At 39.2% G+C, this 23,179-nt stretch overlaps 1 protein-coding gene and 1 long non-coding RNA gene across 6 annotated transcripts in view; one reads left to right on the forward strand and one right to left on the reverse strand.

Annotated features, from left to right (window-relative positions):
- Nucleotides 1-23,179, reverse strand: part of LOC109403338 (6-phosphofructo-2-kinase/fructose-2,6-bisphosphatase) — a 97,461-nt gene that overhangs the window by 45,187 nt on the left and 29,095 nt on the right. The gene's annotated exons all lie outside the window — the stretch shown is intronic.
- On the forward strand, nt 16,863-18,294 carry LOC134289779 (uncharacterized). The gene is made up of 3 exons (XR_009998662.1): nt 16,863-17,237; nt 17,293-17,464; nt 17,526-18,294. It is a non-coding gene; the product is annotated as an uncharacterized LOC134289779 (long non-coding RNA).

A 23,179-nucleotide genomic window follows, 5' to 3' on the forward strand; every position in this document is an offset into this window, starting at 1 on the left:
TGCTACTTGGGATGGCAACATAGTGAAACAGATTTAGCTTCCTGTTATCTAATCATAAATATTAAAAATTGGATTATCATGTAATTTCATTTTACCTGGAAAAAATCTGGAATTGTGAAGGAATTCTAGAATCAGTCAGAGGGAATTCTTGGCGGTTAGAAATGTTTATTGATATCATATTGTTTTTAAGAGAAAATGATATTATCAAGACAAATTTGTTTGAACTAGACCAATATAGATGTTCTTAAGAAATCATGGAGGAATATTTGGATATAGGCACATTATTTACATTTCTTGAAGAAGTTTGTTATAAAACGTATGGAGACCTTCAAAGGAAGTTGCTGTTCGGCTCCGGAAAAGATCTAACAAAGTTTATTGAAGCATCTATTTTGAAATTATTTTTTTTAAGAAACTAGGCAGAGTATCTGTACGCACAAATCTCAATACGAGATTGAGATAAGTTGGCTGTGAGCACATAAAAATTCCCTGAGCTTGAGACTCGTGATGTTGGTGCACATCGCATTAGCATTGCGAGTCTCAATGAGACATCTCAATGAGACAAGCTCCTGGTAAAACTTGTTATAGCCCCAATACCGCACCGGTTTGATTCACTCTCGAGCCCTTCACAGGGATGAGATGTCCAGATGATGTTTGGGGTTGGGTTGACTTTCCGGGGGTTAGTCAAGGGTTAGGGTCATGAGTGTGTTGGAGCAGATGGAATACAGCTGGAGGTTGTTTTACGTCAGGAAAGGCGTCTTCCCCCACCACCACCCCCAGCGATGTCGCAAAATAAGGTTTATTATGGAAAGAAGATGTAAATGATTGTTGTGGTCAATAGTTTGTGAAGGAGGAGAGCTATGATGTGGGCTACATCTTTGGTTAGGGACATTGTAATCTCAATCGATACAAACAATTCAAAATTGGTCGGCCGCCAGCACTACTTGGGCTATATTGGCCGTAGGTTTCTAATAAATCCAATATAATTTGATAGTTTGGCCCCATTTTATCCACCTATCCGCGAGACGTAATGGCCACGCTGCGTACAACGCCGAGCCCGAGCGGTTACGATTTTTGCGTTTTGCAGCTGGTTCACTTCAACAAACAGTTGACGAAGGGTGAGGAGGAGAACCAAACCACTTCGATTTTCCCCTAAGAAACGTCAAAATCCGCCATTACCACTCGCGAATAAACGGATTCGATTCCCGGGGATTTATTGATCTCGGTATTTCTGCTTTAAATCTGGGGTGGGATCAGGTTCACAAGATCTAATAAGGGTCTTTGAAATAATGCCACTGCAAATTCTTCTTAACTGAGGAACATCTCAATGAGACGAGTCTCACGAGACGTCTCATTGAGGCACGTACACTAGATTTTTCATGAGCATGCTATGATCTCAAATCTCACAAATTTTCCTGAAACGCATTTCAAACCAGCGCATGGCACGCTGTCTCATTCATGTATACATGAGCTTTCAGACACTCTGAAACTAGGTTAACCTGATAGATTTCGAACTTTTTCCTTCTTCATGCACTTCTTTGTAATGAAAAAGAAAAGAAAAAAAAAGAATCCGTGAAAGAGTTCCGATAGAAATTCCTGATGGAATTCCAGCAAGAATATCCGGAAGAATTTCTGTAAAAACTCCTTGGGGGTAATTCTCGCTGAAACCAGGCCGCCATTTACATAAAATTTTCTATTTTTTCTTGCTATTTTTTTAGAATATGATATAAAGGATGAAAATCATTTTGATTGGATTAGATTGATGGACCCCTTGCTTGCCAAGGGGCTGACATGGTGACAGAAATGACGATTTTTAGTCAAATTGCACCTAATTTATCACGTAATATCTCGAAAATTCATGTTGTAACATGTACAAAACTTCACTTTGCAACGAAGGGAAAGTATAGACCTCTCATTTGAAGTAGAAAATATTTTGGCAGTCATCTTGGATTTAGATGCCATTTTGATTTTTGTCATTGAATCCCGATTTCAGCTGTGTTCGCAAACACCGATTTCAATTTTGAACTCAGTATTAGAAAGCTCAAAGTCAGAACATTAAAATATTTAGATCACGGATTCCCAGTCAGTGGTCCGCGGCCCCTTGGGGGGCCTGAAGCCAGTTCAGGGGGGCCGCGATGTTACCAAAAATATTTTTAAATCTTGTATAGGGTAGAAGCTTCAGTTTTGGCCAGTCCGGAGTTTTGGCCATAGTGCGGTATTGAGCCTGTTGCGATCTAAACCGGCGTATATTTATTTTTTACTAGTAGATCCTAATACAATATGATGATTACAGCCATGAAAACCACACATTTCGATTAAAAACTGGAAGAAAAAAATATATTTCCTTAAAAAATCAGCTCCCATATATCTATTTTGGCCAGGGTGCTTCTAATTTGGCCACTCCCATAAGAAATACACGTGATTGGCCAAAATAGAAACCAAACTTAAGAATATGGCCAAAACTGCGGCAGTGCTTCTATTTTGGCCAGTGCCACTTTTAATACAAAAATCAAGTATTGGCTTGATTTCTGCATTTTTCCTTCAAAGTATAGATTGAAACCTTTCATTTGACACGCTGGTTGTTTTCATAGGATTATTGGTTATTTTTATATAAATGATTTCCCTTAGACTGGCCAAAACCGGTGCTCGCACCCTACCGCCACCCATAAAAGCCACAATTTGAGGAACCAATTTTCAGTATAAAACGCCTTCAGAAGAAAAAAATTTCGGCCGCGCCGCTAGTTTACAGCTTCGACTCAAATTGAATGTACATGACATCATTGTTTACAAAATTAAAGTGTCGAATAAAAATAAACCTATCATTGATCGTCGAAAATCCCTCCCTCAGTAAATTTCTGGCTACGTCACTGTACCCAAAAAACACGGTTTCGCTCATTTAATTCATATATATTTTTTTCCAAAAATATTCAGTGGGCCCCAGATGTTTTCACAATTCTTAAAGAGGGTCGCCACGTCAAAAAGGTTGAGAACCCCTGATTTAGATAAACATCGAACGCCGCGCCACAATAAGATACGTGAGGTTCTCCTCACAAACCGCAGAGGATAAGCTTTTTTCAAAGCAACAGTTGGTATACAACGATGGAGGACATAAGATACTGCATGAATTTCTTACCTTCCCTTTCATTCTTACAGAAATTTTTCAAACAACAAGGCCAAGAAATGTCAAAATCACATACAAAATCAAAACAATGCGCAGACACGAATGCCGCCACCAAACGTGGTAAAGTGTCATTAATAAATAATAATGAAAATTGAAACAATGCAGTGCCCTAGTGTAGCACAGAGAACAGACGTCACCGTCGATGTCGATACTGTGCTAGTTTTTTTAACATTACATTTTCAGGAAATTGTGTTCAAGCATGTTCGTCTGTTTTTTGTGATTGTTGTAGTAAAACCATGGGAACCTGTCTCTCTTGGGGTGCCAATGGAAGCGAGTTATCCATGAAATGTTATCACAACCAAATTAGTACAGATTCCCCAGTCTGCTGAGCAGGGATACCTGAATACGCAAAGTTTGCGAAGGAACTCTTAAATGAGCAAATGAGGTCAAACTGAGACGGAGTTACACAGCAAAAAAATATGAAAGTTAAGCAGCACGTAAATTGAAGATCAACTGAAATTTGCGGCAGAAAAATGTAAATCACCAACATTTAACGTCAGCCGAGCAGCCCGCTGCTGGTCAGACGGTTTGTTTACAGATTTTAAAGCATATTCGCTTTAAATTTACACGCATCTGCTATAAATCATGCCAGCCACTCTCCGTCATCAGCTAAACGAACGGCTGCTCGCAGCTGTGGCGGTTTCCCCGTTGTCTCTCACGGTACTCTCTGCACACTCAGCGAAGTAAACTACCGAAATTCATCAAAATACCTTATGAAATTTAGCCATAACTGTAAGGTTTGGATGCCATAAGAATACCTTATGAAAATTGAACATGCTTATTATGACCTAATTACATAAGATAAATTTATGAAAAGAGCAGAAAAATCGTAAAATGATGCAGACTGGAATCGATCCATGAACATCGAGATCACTGAGCTCGTGCCCAACTCACGCGGCTATCGACGCTTGAGAATATCGTCTTGCTAAATGTGTATAAAAGCCAAACAGTGAGTCGATTCTGCGTCATAAACCGACCTTATGAAATTCAATCTAGTCGTTATGAATTGTTTGAGGGCCATTTCATAAGTTAGACCTTATGATAATCTTAGGTTTATTTGCCTGAGTGCAGCAGCCGGAGCATGTCGGGAATGTGTGCATTATGGTAGAGGCAGTTTAACTTTGACTGTCTGCTCTTCAACAAGCTGAGATAGCCGAGAGAGCTCGGGCGTGCTACTCACACCCCAAGGATCTGAGTTCAATTCTCGCACGGAGTGCAATTTTGCATTATATTTTCTAACAGATATCTGCAATGTAATTTTAAGATCGCACAAAAATTTCCATCATATATGACGGGGTCCTTTTGTTACATTCGATCCGCCATAATTTTACAGGTTTTTTTCGAACTGTGTAGGTTATGTGCAACCTGAAGTATAGTGTGCTCGAAGCACGACACGCGAATTTTCCATTTCATGTATAATGAAAGAAGCAAAACTGAGTTCACAAGGTATGCTATACAGAAGTTACCCTACGCTACGAAAATGATATTTTTTTAAGGAGGACCACTTGGGCAACACCGCTCCAGTAGATTTCGTTAACCCTCGAGCAATTGCGTCTTCGACCACCTTCAGCGACACCACGCTCATGTTGTGTACCATAATTAGCGTTAGCGTTAGCGAAGTTACGGTATACTACGTAGATTGGATACTAACGACATTCATGTTCCTTTTGATAGTCATGTCCAGACTGCTTTTCGCAACTAGGCTGGGGAATTCACGCTCCAGTCTAAAACAAAAATACCAGAAGCATGAATGTCGCTATTCCCACGCCCATCTTTACCGTAACTTGGGATGTGTGGAGGAAATGTTGATGTAGTACTTATTTAAGAGGCCTCCGACTCAGCGACACTCCCATAAGTACTACGGAGTGGGAATTGGGAGAGGTATTAAGTCAAGGATACGCCTGAAAAGCCGGTGATGAACCCATGTCATTTGTTGTTTATTTGGTTGTAATTTAATCTTTTGAATGATGGCAATCAAAAGAGATGATCTTATTTACAGTATGAATTGTTATGTTTCTGCTCAGTAGGCCTAAGCAGAACCGATCCCTCCAGGGTCATCGGAACGTTGCAATATGTTTAGGAAACCGTATAATCGCGAAGCGTATGTCCAAAAAATAAATAGATAAATAGATAAAATAATAAGTTTTAGAAAACCATACAGTCTCGAAGAGAGTATGTCACAATATAGATAAGAAAAATGAAATAAAAAAAAATAAATAAAAAAAATACAATAAATCTGCTCATTATGAAGCATAAGCAGAAACCGGGTCATCTTTACAATACGCTACAATATACCGCATTTAGTTCACTACTGGACTGCGAACTGCGACTTTATAAGTGCGAAAACGTAAATAAAAGTACGCGATTGCATCAAATCAGGTTGATGTCTTCGGCGCACTATTTCTTCAATCTATGGAGAACAAGTGCTCTGAAGACACCGAGTTGATTTGATGCAATCGCGCACTTTTATTAGCGTTTTCGCACTCCTGAAAACTAGTGCGATAGTCCAGTGGTGAACTAAATGCGCTATATGTTCAGCAGATCGTAAAATTACGAAAAAAAACCTGATTTAATCCACCTATGGTGAACAGAACCCTTCTTACACTTATTAAAACTATTGTTGTATTATTTGTATTTAACATATTTATTTTGTGTGATGGACCAAAAGTTCTAGAAAATATTGTGGATTTGGCATCTAGTGAATTGGTTTCCAAAATAGCATCATGGACCATGAACTAAACTACCAGAAATGCCAAACACCTTTTAGAATCTTGTGTGAAATTTTTAAAAAATAGCTTACATATTCTGGAATATTGTATCTTTTGTTAACTGCCAAAAGATCTTGAATCGGTTAACAAATGGATAAGAAAATCAGCGAGATATACTTTGTCTAATATCTCTTAATCAGTCGATTAAATTAGCTCCGAAGTACTTGGTATTCATGGTTATGGCGCAAAAAGGACAAAAATGATATATCTACTAAGTTAATCAGTTTTGGCATTAGCTAGTTATTTTCGCTGTCCGGTTCTTGCATTTTTCCCACAATATATAAATTCAAAGCTTTCATTTAACATATTGATAGTTTTCATAAAATTCCTGTGTATTTGTAATTTGTTATTTATAATTTTATTGAAAACAACAATACACTTTGTCAGCATTATTTATTGAAAAATAATTTCCCATAGACTGGTTAAAAACTAATGCAAGATAACAAGTAAGTGAATAGATTAATAAAAAAGAATTTATTGAAATACTCTTCGTAAGATATCTGAGTAACCAAATGTCGAATCAAAATAAAATTTCAGGGCGTTATACAAGGATATTGTAGCTTTCATTTGGTGCTTGGAGAACCCAAATCGGTTGACAGACAGCTGAGATATTTATTATGGTACCCTTGGTCAAAAATCTCTCAAAAAGTTAACCTTACTCCCAAGTACTCTTTGAAAGATATTTCGGTAACCAAATGTCCAATCCTAATAAAATTGTATAGGGTTCTACTAGAATGTTGTAGCTTTCATTTGGTGCCAGGATAACCGAAATCGGTTGGCAGACGGCAAGAATATTTATTATGATACACTTGGTCAAAAATCTCAAAAGGTTTAGTTGTATAAATCCTAAGTACTCTTCGAAAGATATCTCTGTAACCAAATGTCCAATCAAAATAAAATTTCTGGGCGATCTACTAGGATGCTGTAGCTTTCATTTGGTGCCAAGAGAACCCAAATCGGATGACAGACGGCAAGAATATTTATTATGATACACTTGGTCAAAAATCTTAAAAAGTTTAGATGTATGACTCATAAGTACTCTTCGAGAGATATCTCGGTAACCAAACGTCCAATCGAAAAAAAATTCAATAGCGTTCTACTAGGATGTAGTAGCTTTCATTTGCTTCCAAGAGAACTCAAATCGGTTGACAGACGGCTGAGAAACGTGCGTGACTTTTTTTGTAACGCACATACACACACACACACACATACACACATACACACACACACACACACATACAGACATTTGCTCAGTTCGTCGAGCTGAGTTCATTGGTATATGAGACTCGGCCCTCCGGGCCTCGGATCGGAAGTCGGTTTTTCGAGCGATATTTATACCCTTCTTATGGGTGTAAGAAGGGTAAAAAGGCTTTTCCTACATACATTCCGTGATATTTTTGCTACTGTTTATTAAGCTCAAATATTACAAAGAGATAGTAGCTTTTATGTATTTGATGCAATTGCATTTTCATGTAGAGCTAACTTGAGAAACCAGATTTGGTCATAAAAAAAAAGGCTTTTCCTACATACATTCCGTGATATTTTTGCTACTGTTTATTAAGCTCAAATATAACAAAGAGATAGTAGCTTTTATGTATTTGATGCAATTGCATTTTTATGTATAACTAACTTGTGTAACCAAATATGATCATAAAAAATCTGTTGACAAACGGCTGAGAAATGTATTATGATACATTTTATCAAAAATCTCTCAAAAGCGTAAATTTCATTACTCCTTAGTACTCGTGGAAAGATATCTCGGAAACAAAATGTCCAAACGGCATAAAATTTAATAGCATACTACTTGGATGCTGTAGCTTTCATTTGATGCTGAGAGAACTCAAATCGATTGACACACGGCTGATTCATTTATTATGAAGCATTTTGTCAAAGACCTCTTAAAAAGTTAAGTTGTATTACTCCAAAGTACTCCCCGAAAGATATCTCGGTTACAAAATGTCCAATCGGAATGAAATTCAAAAGCGTTCTTCTAGGGTGCAGTAGCTTTCGTTTCGAGCCTTAAGAACCCGATTCGGTTGATAGACGGCTGAGAAATTTATGGTGATACACTTTGTTAAAAATATCTAAAATAATTAAGTTGTACTACTCCCTAGCACTCTTTGAAAGATATCGCGGTAACCGAACGTCCAATCAAAAAAAAATTCAATAGCGTTCTACTAGGATGTAGTAGCTTTCGTTTGGGGCCTTAAGAACCCAAATCGGTTGATAGACGGCTGAGAAATTTATGGTGATACACTTTGTCAAAAATATCTAAAATAATTAAGTTGTACTACTCCCTAGCACTCTTTGAAAGATATCTCGGTAACCGAACGTCCAATCAAAATAAAATTCAATAGCGTTCTACTAGGATGTAGTAGCTTTCATTTGCTTCCAAGAGAACTCAAATCGGTCAACAGACGGCTGAGAACCGTGAGTGACATTTTTTTGTAACATACATACACACACACATACACACACACATACACACACACACGCACATACAGACATTTGCTCAATTCGTCGAGCTGAGTTGATTGGTATATGTGACTCGGCCCTGCGGGCCTCGGATCGAAAGTCGGTTTTCCAAGCGGTATTTATACCCTTCTTATGGGTGTAAGAAGGGTAAAAACTCGAAGTAAGTAAAATTTAGTTCTAGTTCTAGTTTGACATTTGAGGTTGACTTTGACATGATGGAATTCAACATTTTTCATACTGAAGATCAAAAAATGTTCCTATGTACACGGTGAAAACAGCACAGTGAGTTTAAAGCTAGGGGCAGGACACAAGATCAAAAACATTAAATCTATCTATATATCTATCTATATATAAAAATGCAGTGGCATGCGTGGGACCGCGCATAACTTACGAACGGTAGGTCCGATTTTGGTCGTCTTAGTTATGTTCTGTTAGTTTTCACCCAAGGAAGGTTTATGAGGCAAGAAATATGGAAAAATTAAGAGTTTTTGAAAATCGATTTTCCTTTCATTTTGACCGGGGACTTGGTCTTGGCTAGAAACTTGAAATGTCAAAAAACACAGTAGGCAAGACAAAGTTTGCCGGGTTCAGCTAGTAATATATATTTTCCACCACAATAAATAAAAACGCCAAATTGTGAGTAAATATGATCGATTGGATCGAAGATGAACCAGCCTCGGCCTGAATATCCCCATAATAAAGAGTCGATAATAATAATAATAATCGATTGGACCATGGTTTACTCTAAGACCCTAGGGACAATAAGATTTAAGGACCCTATTGTTGATAGATGTAGCCATTCAGCTTCTAAATGGCACTTCAATATTGTAACATCTCACAACGACGACCATTCATATGAGCAAAGTACACTCGCTTAATTTCCGCTACTGCTGCTGCTGTCGGCGTTGGTGCCGATCCTAATTGATTTGAAGAATCGGAATCATTCGAGTGAGAGAAAAGTCGATTGTTATAACTTCCCGAGCACCTAGTGCACTCGTGCATGTTGTCACGAGTGAACTCATATTGATTCATGGCAGACACGTTTTCAGTCACGTATTCCATTGCTTGGCTTTTCCCTTTACATTGCACTAACTGCCACTACAGTACGGGTCGTAAAATTATGCCATAAGTAGGGTAAACTTCTTTTTAAGCTTCAATACCTCAACCGGTAAATACGCTATCGCTGAGGGTGTCTGAAGTTCGATAACCGATACGCTTGGAATTTCCGTAATGGAAATTTGGGAAAGTGTTCGTTGAATGCTAACCCCAATAGCAGGCTATGTCTGATAATAAACTCTGTCTTATTAGGCACCACCAGTTACCACCGATATTCTGCGCATCTCGTGCAATACTATTTTTTTCCTGCACTGTCCATCTCCAAATGCTTTGTATTGCTACGTCACAATTTGGAACGAATCACTTTGGTATCGTAGTAGCCCTGGGGTTGCACCACCATTTCTGTTGCATGGCAACCAATACCGTTTCTTCCACATATTTCTGAGTAAAGGCGACACCAATTAATTTGTATTTCTTTGCCTGTCATCACAGCTGTAGACTAAATTTTTATGAATGACCAATTAAGTATTGTTTTCATTGATAGTTAGTGGCTTACTAAAAATGCCGGAACCGAAGGATAGGTCACGGAAAGACATGATGCGGACATATTTCCCATCCATTATATCTGTCATAAATGTTATTTTTTCCTCTACTGACTGAATATGTTAGGGTCGCATCGCGTGACCTGCCGGCCGGCGCTTTGTCTTACACAAAGCACCCAGGCTACATCAATTTGCGTTTATTCGAGTGGAGTAGTAAAACTATTAAAACGCGCGATCCCGTTTTCAATTGAGCGGGAAAAAATGCTACCGGCGGCGCAGACACGCGAAACGTTTGCCGAAAAGCGTAGTTAGGATGACACACATTCCTTCGCTGTTCAGCGCCAATGGCGCTCATGTTCGTCCACCGCACCACCAGACACGCCAATGTAGGAATCCAAGCAAATGCGTGGGAGCAAATTTTGGGCGTTTGGTTTAGTAGAAGCTTTTTAGAGAGCGACGCATTTTAAAAATACTTGTCTATGAATGAAAGTAAAAAAAAAACGAAGCAGCCGGTGCGACTGACTGCCTGCGTCAATGAACTTGACGCAATCGTAGGAAGTACTGGCGATGATGCATTACGACGATGAGTCTGTTGCGCGAAATAGATGTTATGCGGATTGCATATTTTTTGTTTACAAAAATCTCGTTGGTATTATGCTGTAGTATGTATTTAACCCTAAAAGGGATACCTTCATGGCCTCAGTTTCGCCACCTCGCTGAGTGTGTTCCATAAAAGACGAGCTCTGAAAGGCGCCTGGGGTCCAATGGACCCCAGGTATCCCTTTTAGGGTTAAATGGGCTCCACTATCCACCTCCTCTCTCTTCTTCTTGGCGTAACGTCCTCCTGGGACAAAGCCTGCTTCTCAGCTTAGTGTTCTATGAGCACTTCCACAGTTATTAACTGAGAGCTTTCTCTGCCAATGACCATTTTGCATGTGTATATCGTGTGGCAGGCCCAAGGAAGTCAAGGAAATTTCCTTTACGAAAAGATCCTGGACCGACCGGGAATCGAACCCGTCACCCTCAGCATGGTCATGCTGAATACCCGTGCGTTTACCGCCTCGGCTATATGGGCCCTCCCCACTATCCACCTACAAGAAATAAATTGCAAAACAGTTGTGTATCAACAGTTTTCAGTTGCCCATACATCGATGATATGATGTAAACACCACCTTCATGAATACGGTTAGTTGGTTCAGTAATGTCAATATAGGTGTATTAGGGGTAGGCGGGGCAATATGGACACCCGAGGCAGAATGGACACCCTCAATATTTTGAAATATGCGAACTTTTTTTAACTTTTAATGAATGGAGAATATAGTCCATTTGTCTAAAACGTAGTTTCAGGAAAGAAACATTCGAAATTAAAATTATACTTGATTTTACACGAAAAAGTTGCGTCCTCCGTTTTTTGTGTATGAAAATTATAATTTTCACACCATCTAAAATAAAATTTAGTGATTAATTTATTGCAGGTCGATTAAAACCTGATATTTCTAGAACACATGCAAGTAGTTTTGCTGTATCTACATGCTTAATATGTTTATATTTTCTTCTTTATTATATCCAAAATCAAGTTTGGAAATATCTTCTGCTGCCGGGGCAAAATGGACACTCACCTTTTTGAAAGATGCGGCAAGGGAAAAATATAACCTAAATCACAAACCAACCTAATTCTTCGATTTCAGTATATTTTCGGTTAAATGTTCACTATAGTAGACATAGGGTGAAACAAATTGATCAAAAAACGACAGCAGTGGAAAATAGTTGTTCTAGGAACAGCTGTACATGCCGACAAAACGAAGCTTTATCCAAAACAGCCGGAATTTAAATTAACTGAACAAAAATGAACTACTTCGGCGTATTATTCATCCATACTAGTTGTTTTGTAATGAAATGACTTTATAGGTGTAAATAATGTACGAAATTCGTAAAAGTCTCATGGTGTCCATATTGCCCCATGGGGGTGTCCATTCTGCCCCGTATGCTTGAAGACGGTCATGAAAAACTAACATTTTTCATAGCATTTTTTGAAGTGGATAAATCATTTTTCTTCGTGAGCATTCTTATGCAATAGATGCTAATTAGACTTTAAAAGGATACATGTATCAAAAAACTAATTTTTTTGACATCTTGCCAGGTAAAGTTGGCAAAAACCTTAGGGTGTCCATATTGCCCCGCCTACCCCTACATTCTAATATTAGCCCTGAACTTGAATTACTGAGTGTTTTCTGCATGGCACTGCAGTCGCAGAGTAGAGGTAATGGCATAATCGGATTTAAGGCAACGCCTACTATTCTATACCACATCCAGAGATTTAGTTGCATAATTGCATTTCAAATCCATAGCTATCTACATGACAACCAGGCTGAAAATCTAAAAAAAATAGCGAGTAAAAATAAAAGAGAGAGATTTTCAGTTCACAAACTTCAAAAAGAGTAGTGGGATTGATGGCTACTGACATTTGGGGCCCCATAAGGGTATGAAGATAGACTAATTTCAAGACCTCGATGTATGACTGACAATAGGCTCCTAAAGCCATATCTAGATTTTTGGCAGGAACATTTTTAAATTCCCAGTGCGAAAAATTTCGAGTTCGATCACGTCAGGGTTGACCTCAAATGTCAAACTAGAACTTTTTACCATTTTACTTATTTCAAATTTTCTCATTATTCATTAGCTTTTCGAGTTCGAGTAAAGTACAATTCCGATTAGAATACCAAGCTTGATCGTATTATTCAATAAAAGCGAGATTTCGTCTTTAATTTTAGGACCCTATTAGGAGTGTTTGAAAGTTTACAAACAAGATGCATATATTATGTATGTAATACATCCTCATAATTTTCAAGGAAGGCTCTTTGCAAGTTTCACATCGAACAGCAGATTATTTGGTTTGGAAAGTTCATTTTGATGAGTTTGGTCTGATCTCATGTACATCTAGATGTAACAAATTTCAAATGTATACTTACAGCAATTTTCCAGTGAATATTTCAGTATCGTTTTAGTCAAATAAATTTAGATTCGCTTAAGCTGGCTTTGTTTTAGTAGGGAAGTGGAACCAACTCGGCAGGGGTCCTATTTTGAGCACTTTTCTGCTATAACTCAGCCAATTTTAAACCATTTGACACAATTTTTGGAACGCGATGAGATACGTATGGTATCTAGCCGTGTACAAAATTTCAAGATAATTGGTTTGGAATTGAGTGAGTTATAGCGAAGAGTGCCCAAAATACCGGCCGCTGCCCAAGTGGTTCGCTATCCTATGGATGAAAACCATAAACTAACTGCATAATAATATTCCATCTAAGCCTGCGATCCGCGCTATTTTTTCACTGGTATATCTCCCTCGCAACCACAAACGCATTGTAGGCAGGGCAGATTTTATTGGCTTCAATCAGGAAAAAGCAGATTGATCCTATAATGCTACTTTGCTAAGCGCCTGCTTGCACGTGCCTCCACCCACATACGCGTTTCCAATTCCATGCATGTCACAAAGAGCGGCACGGTGCGGTGGAGCAAAGAAACTAACTGTGACCGCTCTCGGTGCATGTGCACCCGCTCATTGGACGCACTCTCAGCAGCGGGTGCACTTGCAGTTTCTTCCTCTCGTGGAGCCCCATCCCGAGTCCGTACGAACGTCGTCGTCGAAGTACGCGTACCGACAATGCAATGTGCACCAGCAATTCAACAGCTGTATAGTATACCCGCTAAAGCAGTGTTTCCCAAACTTTCAGGAGGTATCTCCCCCTTGGAGGTTGAGAAAAATATTTTCGCCCCCCTCAGTGAGATTGAATTTTTCCATGATAAAAGGCTAAAAATTTGCTAACCGGAAGCCGTTAATAGCCCACTATTTGACACTATTATCACAGACAAACAGACGTAACACTATCAAAATTTCCATCGACCACGCTTTTCACAATCATTTTAAATCTTCATAGTTGTGACTTTCACAACCAGAGGCGCACGCATCGTTTTTCTTTGAGTTTGACTTTTCACACTAGCGCCCTTTGTTGACGATATTGCACAACGCAGTGTTCCGTGAAACTTTTCTACCATGTGATGTGAACTGGGCGATGGATTTTCACGAAAATTGTTCTAGGTGTTACGTCTGTTTGTCTGTGCTATTATGGTAACACTGATATTTAATGTACCTAAATTAGTATCGCTCTCATTTTCATTGAGCAAATGCGTTGATTGTCTGCACTTGAAAAAAAAACTGCATTATTGCATGTAAAAACAGTGCATCTTGAAATCATGTTTGTGCTATACATAGTTTTGAACAAAATCGAGCAAAATAGAACGGACTGTGAACATTTACGAACACTCGTTAAACTCAACCAGATGTTTCACCAATATTCTAAAAGGGGGTTCTTCAACACCCGAAATGTTTAGTCATAAGTAGTTAAATAGGACTGGCGGGAAATTTAAAAACAATTACAAAAATATCGTTGATGCAAAAATTACAACTCGAATAACTGTATGGAATTTCAAAATCGACCCATTTTTTCTCGATTTATTGTATTTTTTTCTAATCAACTTGAAAATAATCTTAAAAAATTTCCTGAAAGCTTGAAATTTGAAGAATTTTCTAATAAGCTTAGTTCAAAATCGACAAAATGGCCACTTATACTCCTTTGCATCTGGGCCCCTTATTTGTATATTTTCAAATGTAGTCAGCTTTGCTCAGTAATTGAAAATTATGAAAAGCCTGGGATGTGTGTCAATTCAGCTTCCCATGAATTGTAGAAATTTGTGTTGTCAAATAAGTAGATATGCAGACATGCAGCTATTACTCGCTTTTGAGAGAATTCAACGCTGTATTTGTGGAAAATTTTCAAAAAGCTCCTTTCACTAGCAATGTTTGAAATTTCTCCTGGAAGCTTCTTTGATATATTTTCAAACAATATGTGACGACCTTTATCCGAAAAGTGTTCTAGATGCATCTTAAACGTCATGTTTTTGATTGAAGTTTCAATAAAAAAAAACCTCATATAAATTAAGAACAAAACTTTCTTTTTTTACTTAATAAGAAAGTTGTGTTCTTCCTTTCATAACTTGGACAAAAATCAATCATGTATTTTTGCCTAGGAGTTTCTCATTTATTGGATCTCTTGAATCATTAGGAATTCTTTCGGAAATTCGTGTAGCAGCCTTTTTTTCTTGGAATTTTGCCAAAAAGTTCACATAAACATCAAAAATACTGTAAAATTTAGTTGGCCTCGAAACATTTTCAAATCCTATTAACAAAAAATCTTGAAATGTCACGGAGTTTTAATGATTCAGTTGACATTCTGAACTTGTATTTCAATATTTTTGATATTTCTCAATTATTCAAAAAATCGCCCCCTTATTTAGTATTTTCGCCCCCCAAATTTGGTATTTCAAATTTTCGCCCCCTTCGGCCTGATTTTCGCCCCCTGGGGGGCGATTTCGCCCACTTTGGGAATCACCGCGCTAAAGAATACGGCAAAATCAGCTCTTTTTATGTGCTGGCATTTTCCTTCTTTGCACCACCAAGGGGTGGATTGCATGGGTGGGTTACGAGGGGTTACGAGGGATGCACTTGTATGGGACGTATCCTTGAACTTGCCTTCTTCATCGTATCGCTATTTTGTATCGGATGATGTGCGTTGCAGTTGGGTGGGGTGCTACTGCGCACACACAGAATTTTCATCCACCCGTGTAAATTTTCCTAGTAGCTCATTTTGAACATTACATATTTTTTGTAGGAAAAGAGTGCCATTTGTAATCCTGTGCCAATTTAAATGAATAGAGATCCTATTATAGGTAATTACCTTACTCGAACTACGCACATCACTCGATCCATCGTCGCCTTAATCAAATCGTATCAGTTTATCCGGGAATCCATATTCGTGTATAATCTGCCATAGCTGGTCTCGATCGATTGTATCATACGCCGATTTAAAATCGATGTACAAGTGATCAGTGGGCACGTTGTATTCGCGGCATTTCTGCAACACCTGGCGAATGGCGAACATCTGGTCCGTTGTGGCGCGTTCATCCTAGAATCCAGCCTGATATTGCCCCAAGAACTCTCTTGCAATCGGTGATAGATGGCGGCATACAATTTGAGAGAGTATCCTGTAGGCAGCGCTCAGTAGGGTGATCGCGCGATAATTCCCGCAATCCAACTTTTCGCCCTTTTTGTAGATATAACACACGACACCTTCCAGCCATTCCTCCGGTAATACTTTCTCCTCCCAAATCTTGGTAATGACCCAGTGTAGTACTCTCACCAGTGCTTCTCCACCGTATTTCGGAAGCTCGCCTGGTAGTTGATCTGCTCCAGCGGTTTTGTTGTTTTTCAACCGGCCAACCTCCTCCTTAATCTCTTGGAGGTCAGGGACCGGAAGTCTTTCGTCCTATGCACATACTCCTAGATCTGTTACCACGCCGCCTTCGGTACTTGCAACGTCGCCATTGAGGTGCTCATCGTAATGGTACCGCCAGCTCTCGACCATCTCAGGCTCGGTATGGTCGAGAGATTCCCGTCATTGTCTCGGCAGATGTCGACTTGTGGAGCAAAGCCCCTGTGCGAGCGGTTCAGCTTCTCGTAGAACTTCCGTGTGTCCTCAGTGCGGTACAGCTCTTTCATCGCTTCGCAATCCCGTTCTTCCTGCCGACGCTTAATCCGGAAGACTGAATTCTGCCTGTTCCGCGCCTGTTTATAACGTGCCTCATTTGCCCTCATACGGTGTTGCAACATTCTCGCTCATGCTGCATTCTTCTCAGGTTTCAACTGTTCACATTCGCCGTCGTACCAGTTGTTTCTGTGATTCGGAGTCGCAAAGCCTAGTGCTGCCGCTGAGGTATTTACCTACACTGAGAAAAAAATTATAGTAAAACTAACTATTCATCCATTCTTAATTTTACCATGCCTAAAAATAGTAAAATTGAGCATGTTATCAATGGTGACTACTATGTTTTTCTCGTAGTTACCATGTTTTGACAACCAAGCGAATAGTAGCAAATACCATCAAGTATGGTTATCTTGATTACGCTATTCGTGATTGTCTGAACCATGTTCATACTTGCCTACTACTATTTTTATGTTTAACTATACTATATGCATAAGCTCTTCTTTTTTCAGAAAATTCGGCAGACACCGCCATTTTGCGATAAAGTGTTTGCCACGTTTCCTGCTTCATAAGAAATTATTTGTTATGGAGAATTGGTTTTTGTTTTATAAAAATGGTGGTAAGTTTTCAACAGGCTTTTTTAACTATTCTTTAAACCAACAATGTCAATCTAGCTTGACCCGCAGTAATTCAACCAATTTTCTTCTGCCGGAAGAAAATCCCAAGAAAAATCCGACACCATTCTCACCACCTCTGTTTTTCCAAGGCGAATATCGATGGGAAGTTCCGGAAGTTGGCAGGTTCCAAGGAAAAAATGTCAAGAAAGAGCAGAGAAAGAGGGGAAAAGTAAGTCATGAATGTATTCTGAAAATTCTTTCTCATCCAACATATATTTCATCATTCTCAGGCGAGTTCACAGGTTACAAAGTCACTTGATACCGATGGAGCTTCCAGATTAAAGAGCAACCCGAGTCACCTACAAAAATGAATGAATTGCAGCAGAAATCCCCCCTCCACGGACGACTCCATCCGAAGAAGGACGTCGGAGCTTTTTCCTAATTCCGTCTCCTTTAATTCCTTCACCGTTGTTTAATCAGGATACGCCTGTAACCTCCTAACCGAACCGATGCTCTCGCAACAACTTCGTCCGGAACCACATCCAGCCGCGTTCAGCAGCTTCCCGGACGTCACATCATAGCGGGCCCAAAGAACTTCAATCGAACCATTTATGCCGCTCCGAAAAAAACGAATATTCGCAAGAAGGGGACCAAACAGGATGCTTGACTCCCACGGAGGACATCCATCTTAAAGGAATATACTTATGTATTATTAATTATGTAATTATACTTTATACAATGCAATAAATTTTATCGATTTTACTTTTTTTTGCAATTTTCTGCAATGTAAACAACGACACAACCATGCAACCTCTGGCATAGTAATCAAAACCCTAATACGATGGTTAAAATTACTATGTTGAGCACCACGCACATAGTAAGCTGAACCATGAAGTGAGGTTCAAAGCTACCATGGAATGTGAATAAAACACGACATGGTAAATTGAAATCTGCACATGGTAATTTCAAGAATAAATCATGGTCTACCAAAATCAAGTGGTAAAAGTGTTTTAATTTGACCCTCGATTTGGTCAGCGTTACTATGTCAGTTTTTTCAGTGTATGACGGATCGGATGTCTCTCCAGTCATCTTCAAGTGTAGCTGTGCCAAGCTGCTCTTCTGTTGGTAGGGTTACTGCTAGCTGCTGCGCGTAGTCTGGAGCTACTTCTACGTTATGCAGCTTCTCGATGTTGAGCCGACGCCGCGTGGTAATAACTGTCGGAAGTTTTAAGCGCATGCATATGGGGACTAGATAGTGAACCGAATCTCTATTCACACTGCGGTAGGTGCGGACATTGGTTATATCCAAGAAGAATTACCGTTGATTAAAACGTAGTCAATTTGGTTTTCTATTCGATGGTCGGGTGATCTCCATGTGGCTTTTCCTATTATAGGTAATCTTCGATATAACGTACCCTCGATACAGCGAATTCGATATAAAGTACATTTTGCTTTGATATAACGTACAACATTGAAAATTTTCATTTTTCCCGGTAATAACCCCCAGAAAAACTACGAAATCACTCAAATCAAAAGTACTTTACATGAAATTTTGCAGGTGAAATGGACACACCTTTATGCCTGGTTTGGACTGTTCAATTGAAACGAGCATTTCACTCGCAAACTTCTCAAACATGTTCAATCCCTATGGAATGATGTGTTTAGACTTAGCCAATGACCCGATAGTTCACTTGAATGCATCTCAGTTGAAACAATTGTTTACATTGTTCAACTTGTGAAGTTCGTAAGTTTTATATTCGCCGTCTAATAGCGAATGTTATTTGTAGGGCAGAAGTACTATTATTACGCAAAAGCTAAGATCCTAAGAACATTGCTAAGTTCACTTTAGGTTTTAACGGGATTGTCGTGATCAGCTATGTATAAAAGATATTACATCCGTAGAGTTGTAAGTTTCAGATTAGACTAAAGTCTGTTTTATTATTATTCCTCTGAAAAGCCATTCGGCTTATCCGAACACATTACATCAACTGACGATTCACGAAGTGCATCACATACATTGACAGTACGTAACAGTAAGCAGATGACTTGAATTTGAATCGCGTTCAATTGGGCACTTTCCATTGACTGGAATCAAGTCACTTGTACCGTCTAAACCAACCTTAAGATGTTCCCAGACAAAATTTAAGCCATTTTTTAGGTGTTAATTGCAGAATTACATTACAGCCGTGTTTCTGTGTCCCGATTTATCATTATCGCCACTGTTGTAGTTTCGTAAAATGGCTCATTGTTACAAATTTGCAAAGGAGAGAACTATTTCTGCATGCATTAGGGGAACATGGTCCAAAATGCGCTGGTGGAATTAAATGATTCTACACATAAATCCACTCCTGCAGTTGGACCTGATCAATTCTATGTGTGAACGATGTCAAGATATATTTACATAAGAAATCCTTTTAGAAGCCTTGTAGGTGAACCCACGCATTTTTTTTCCAATTTTCCAATGTAAATAAACATCTTCCGGGTGTTCTTACTTGCACTTAGGTACTATAGGTTTTCTGGTAACGTTGTTATTAGCCATGTGCTTCCAAGGCGATTGAGAAACATATGGAGACGCATGGTTGTTTTGAATCACTTTCGTTTCATGAACAAACTATTAAAATTTCTAAAAATCGATCAATTTGTAAATATTTCCTCTGCAGTGTCAAGCAAATATCGGCTAACTGATGTTAACACTTAGAATAAGAACGTTGAAAGCATAAAAAAGTTTAAAAATGGAGTTGTACCCAATCTAATCCTACGGCAGCCGTTTCGCAGTGGTCTGCCATTTTCAAGCGGCGGACGCGTGGTCGCGCGCTGTTTGTTGTTATCGAAAATTGTTTCTCCAGATTGAACTTGAACCCCTATAGCGTGAACAGCAACACGACAAAGCACGCGCCAAGAAGCTGACGGGGCGCGTGATATATTATTATTGGGTGCTAAGTGCTGTTAACACCTACCTACAGCTACAACAATATCGACGCGCCATCAGCTTTGGAGGAGGGAATGTATGAAATGCTTCTTCTGAATGAAAAAATGTATCAATCAAATTATTTATCGAATCAGAAATAGTGAAATCACTGTCTGTCCTAAAGTCGACAATGTTTTTTCATTAGGGCCCAACTGACTTGATCGATTTCTCTTCGCCGACTCTCTATTTTATTACACAGATAAAAATATTGAAATTTTAAATGACATGTAAACTTCATTTTAGTCATGTTAACAGTTTACTTAGTAACTTAGCTTTATGATGGTTTACATGATATATCATGTAAATTTGTGTTATATGTCATGTAAATACTCAGAGTCATGCTGAATTACATGACATATAATGGAAGTTAACATGACATTTTATGACTTTTACATATGTCATGTAAACTTCTGTTATATCCCACGCTCCAATTATGTGCATCATATGTCATAGAATTTAACACTCTTTTTCGATATGTGTACTACTTTGATCAAAAGAAACTAAATCATTATTCTTCTAGCAAGATGTAGTCGTCTCCATCGTATTTCAACCAAAAAGTTTTTGGGAAACTCAATACATATTCTGTAATAACACAAAGAGAAGATCGATGATGAGAAATAGGCAATGTCAGTTGGCTCTGATGAAAAATCAATGGCGAAGTGCGGGAGTGAATTTGTTACTGATGAAATCTATGCTAGTTCAATCGATCTTAAAATAGTATCAACAAAATAGGTATAAATAACATCTAAGTTCTGATGAAAACATCCTCTAGGTTTATTTGTTTAAAATCAGTGCGAATTTTCAGATGACGACAAAAGGGACAAAACACATTGGCATTCGCCGCCTTATCACTTTAAAGCAATATATAAACTGATTATCACCCGCGTAGAAAATTTCTTACAACTGTTGCATGAATATGTTGGGTACTCGAACACAAAACAAAATTTGTTTCTTCGTTTTAGCTAGGTATAGTATATAGGGGGAATGGGGGGACAAGTGATCCAATTAAAAAAAAATCCTTCCTGAATCTGATTTGATCATTACTATAGGTTAATGGAGTCAGGATATGTTGCCAGGCAGACAAACCCACGGAAAATCTTCTGATTTCCCAATGTAAAATTGGCAGCTGTTCTTGATTGCAATTAAAGTTTTCTGGTGATTTTATTATCAGCCATGTTTTTCCAAAGAGATTGAGACACACATGGAGGCGCATGGTTGTTGATGCCTACACTATCCATTTTAGGGGTCATTCAAATATGACGACTATCGTTTACAAGGGAGGGGGTCTGTCTTCATATATTGTATGTATGTATGTATGTACGTAGCCACCATCCTAGCTTGAGTCTTGCTCTGCATGCAGTTCCACTTAACAGTAAAGATTAAATTACATTACCACTCTGATATCAACATACCGCTGTATGAAGGGCCAAAAGGGTGGGGGCCTGTCTTCATATATTGAGTATACAAAAAGCGTGACGGAAAGAGCGTTGAAATGCTTGAGAAATGATGGACATCATTTTTGAATATCGTCATTGCGTGACACCACTTCCGTTTTACGAAACATCTTTTAAAAATGCTAAAAACGATGAAAATTCATTAGTTTCGTGAATATTTCGGCTGAAGTATCAAACAAATATTGTTTAGCTGCTCTGTTTGAATGCCTAACAAATCAGGCTATTTTTTTTTTTGAAAATGACATCTTACCCCACGTTACCCTCATTTAATCTTTTACGTCCGTTAAGCAAGTGTTATTCTTCCCGCTCCTTGGCAACAACGGACTCGTTTGTTTCGTTAATCTCGTATTCGGGGTCATGGTTCGCCAATATTTTGGACTGTTCTTGGCGACTCTCTTTCACTGAAGTGTTTCCACGCCATTATATTGAACTCAACTCAAGTCACTTGTTGATAAGTGTCGGTGCTCTATAGAGTACACACCTCAGTAGGTTTTGGATTATCAGGTGACAGAGTGGTGAAGAGATTATAAACATGACATAACTGGTGTGTGGAAACAAAGTGAATAACCTACGATAATAGTTGGCTGGTGGATGATGGTAAACAAAACTGGGAAATCAAACAAACAAATGCATCATCTTACCTCATCTTACAAGCTAAGAACTTCCGAAATGATCTACATTACATACATACATACATTTATTTGTTCAACATCACATTTAAGACAAAACATAATCAACAATAGTACGCCACAATACTCGGTTTGTGGCTGCCGTTCTCCATCCTCGGTCGTGCCCAATGCTCGCCAGGTCACGTTCCACCTGGTCCGCCCATCGTGCTCTCTGCGCTCCACGCCTTCTTGTGCCAACCGGATCAGTTGCAAACACCAGCTTTGCAGGGTTGTTGTCCGGCATTCTTGCAACATGCCCTGCCCACCGAATCCTTCCGGCTTTGGCCACCTTCTGGATGCTGAGTTCGCCGTAAAGTGCAGCGAGCTCGTGGTTCATCCTTCTCCGCCACACACCGTTCTCCTGCACACCGCCGAAGATCGTCCTTAGCACGCGTCGCTCAAAAACTCCGAGTGCTTGCAGGTCCTCCTCGAGCATGGTCCATGTCTCGTGTCCGTAGAGGACCACCGGTCTTATCAGCGTTTTGTACATGGTTCATTTGGTGCGTGGGTAAATCATTTTCGACCGCAGTTTCTTCTGGAGCCCGTAGTAGGCCCGACTTCCGCTGATGATGCGCCTCCGGATTTCACGGCTCACGTTGTTGTCAGCCGTCAGTAAGGATCCGAGGTAGACGAATTCCTCCACCACTTCGAAAGTATCCCCGTCTATCGTAACATTACTACCCAGCCGGATCCGGTCGTTTTCGGTTCCGCCTACCAGCATGTAGTTTGTTTTTGACGCATTCACCACCAGTCCGACCTTTGCTGCTTCGCGTTTCAGGCGGGTGTACAGCTCTGCCACCGTTCCAAATATTCTGACAATAATGTCCATGTCGTCCGCAAAGCACACAAATTGA

Source organism: Aedes albopictus, chromosome 3 (assembly GCF_035046485.1).
Source record: "Aedes albopictus strain Foshan chromosome 3, AalbF5, whole genome shotgun sequence".
NCBI classification, from domain to species: Eukaryota; Metazoa; Arthropoda; class Insecta; order Diptera; family Culicidae; genus Aedes; species Aedes albopictus.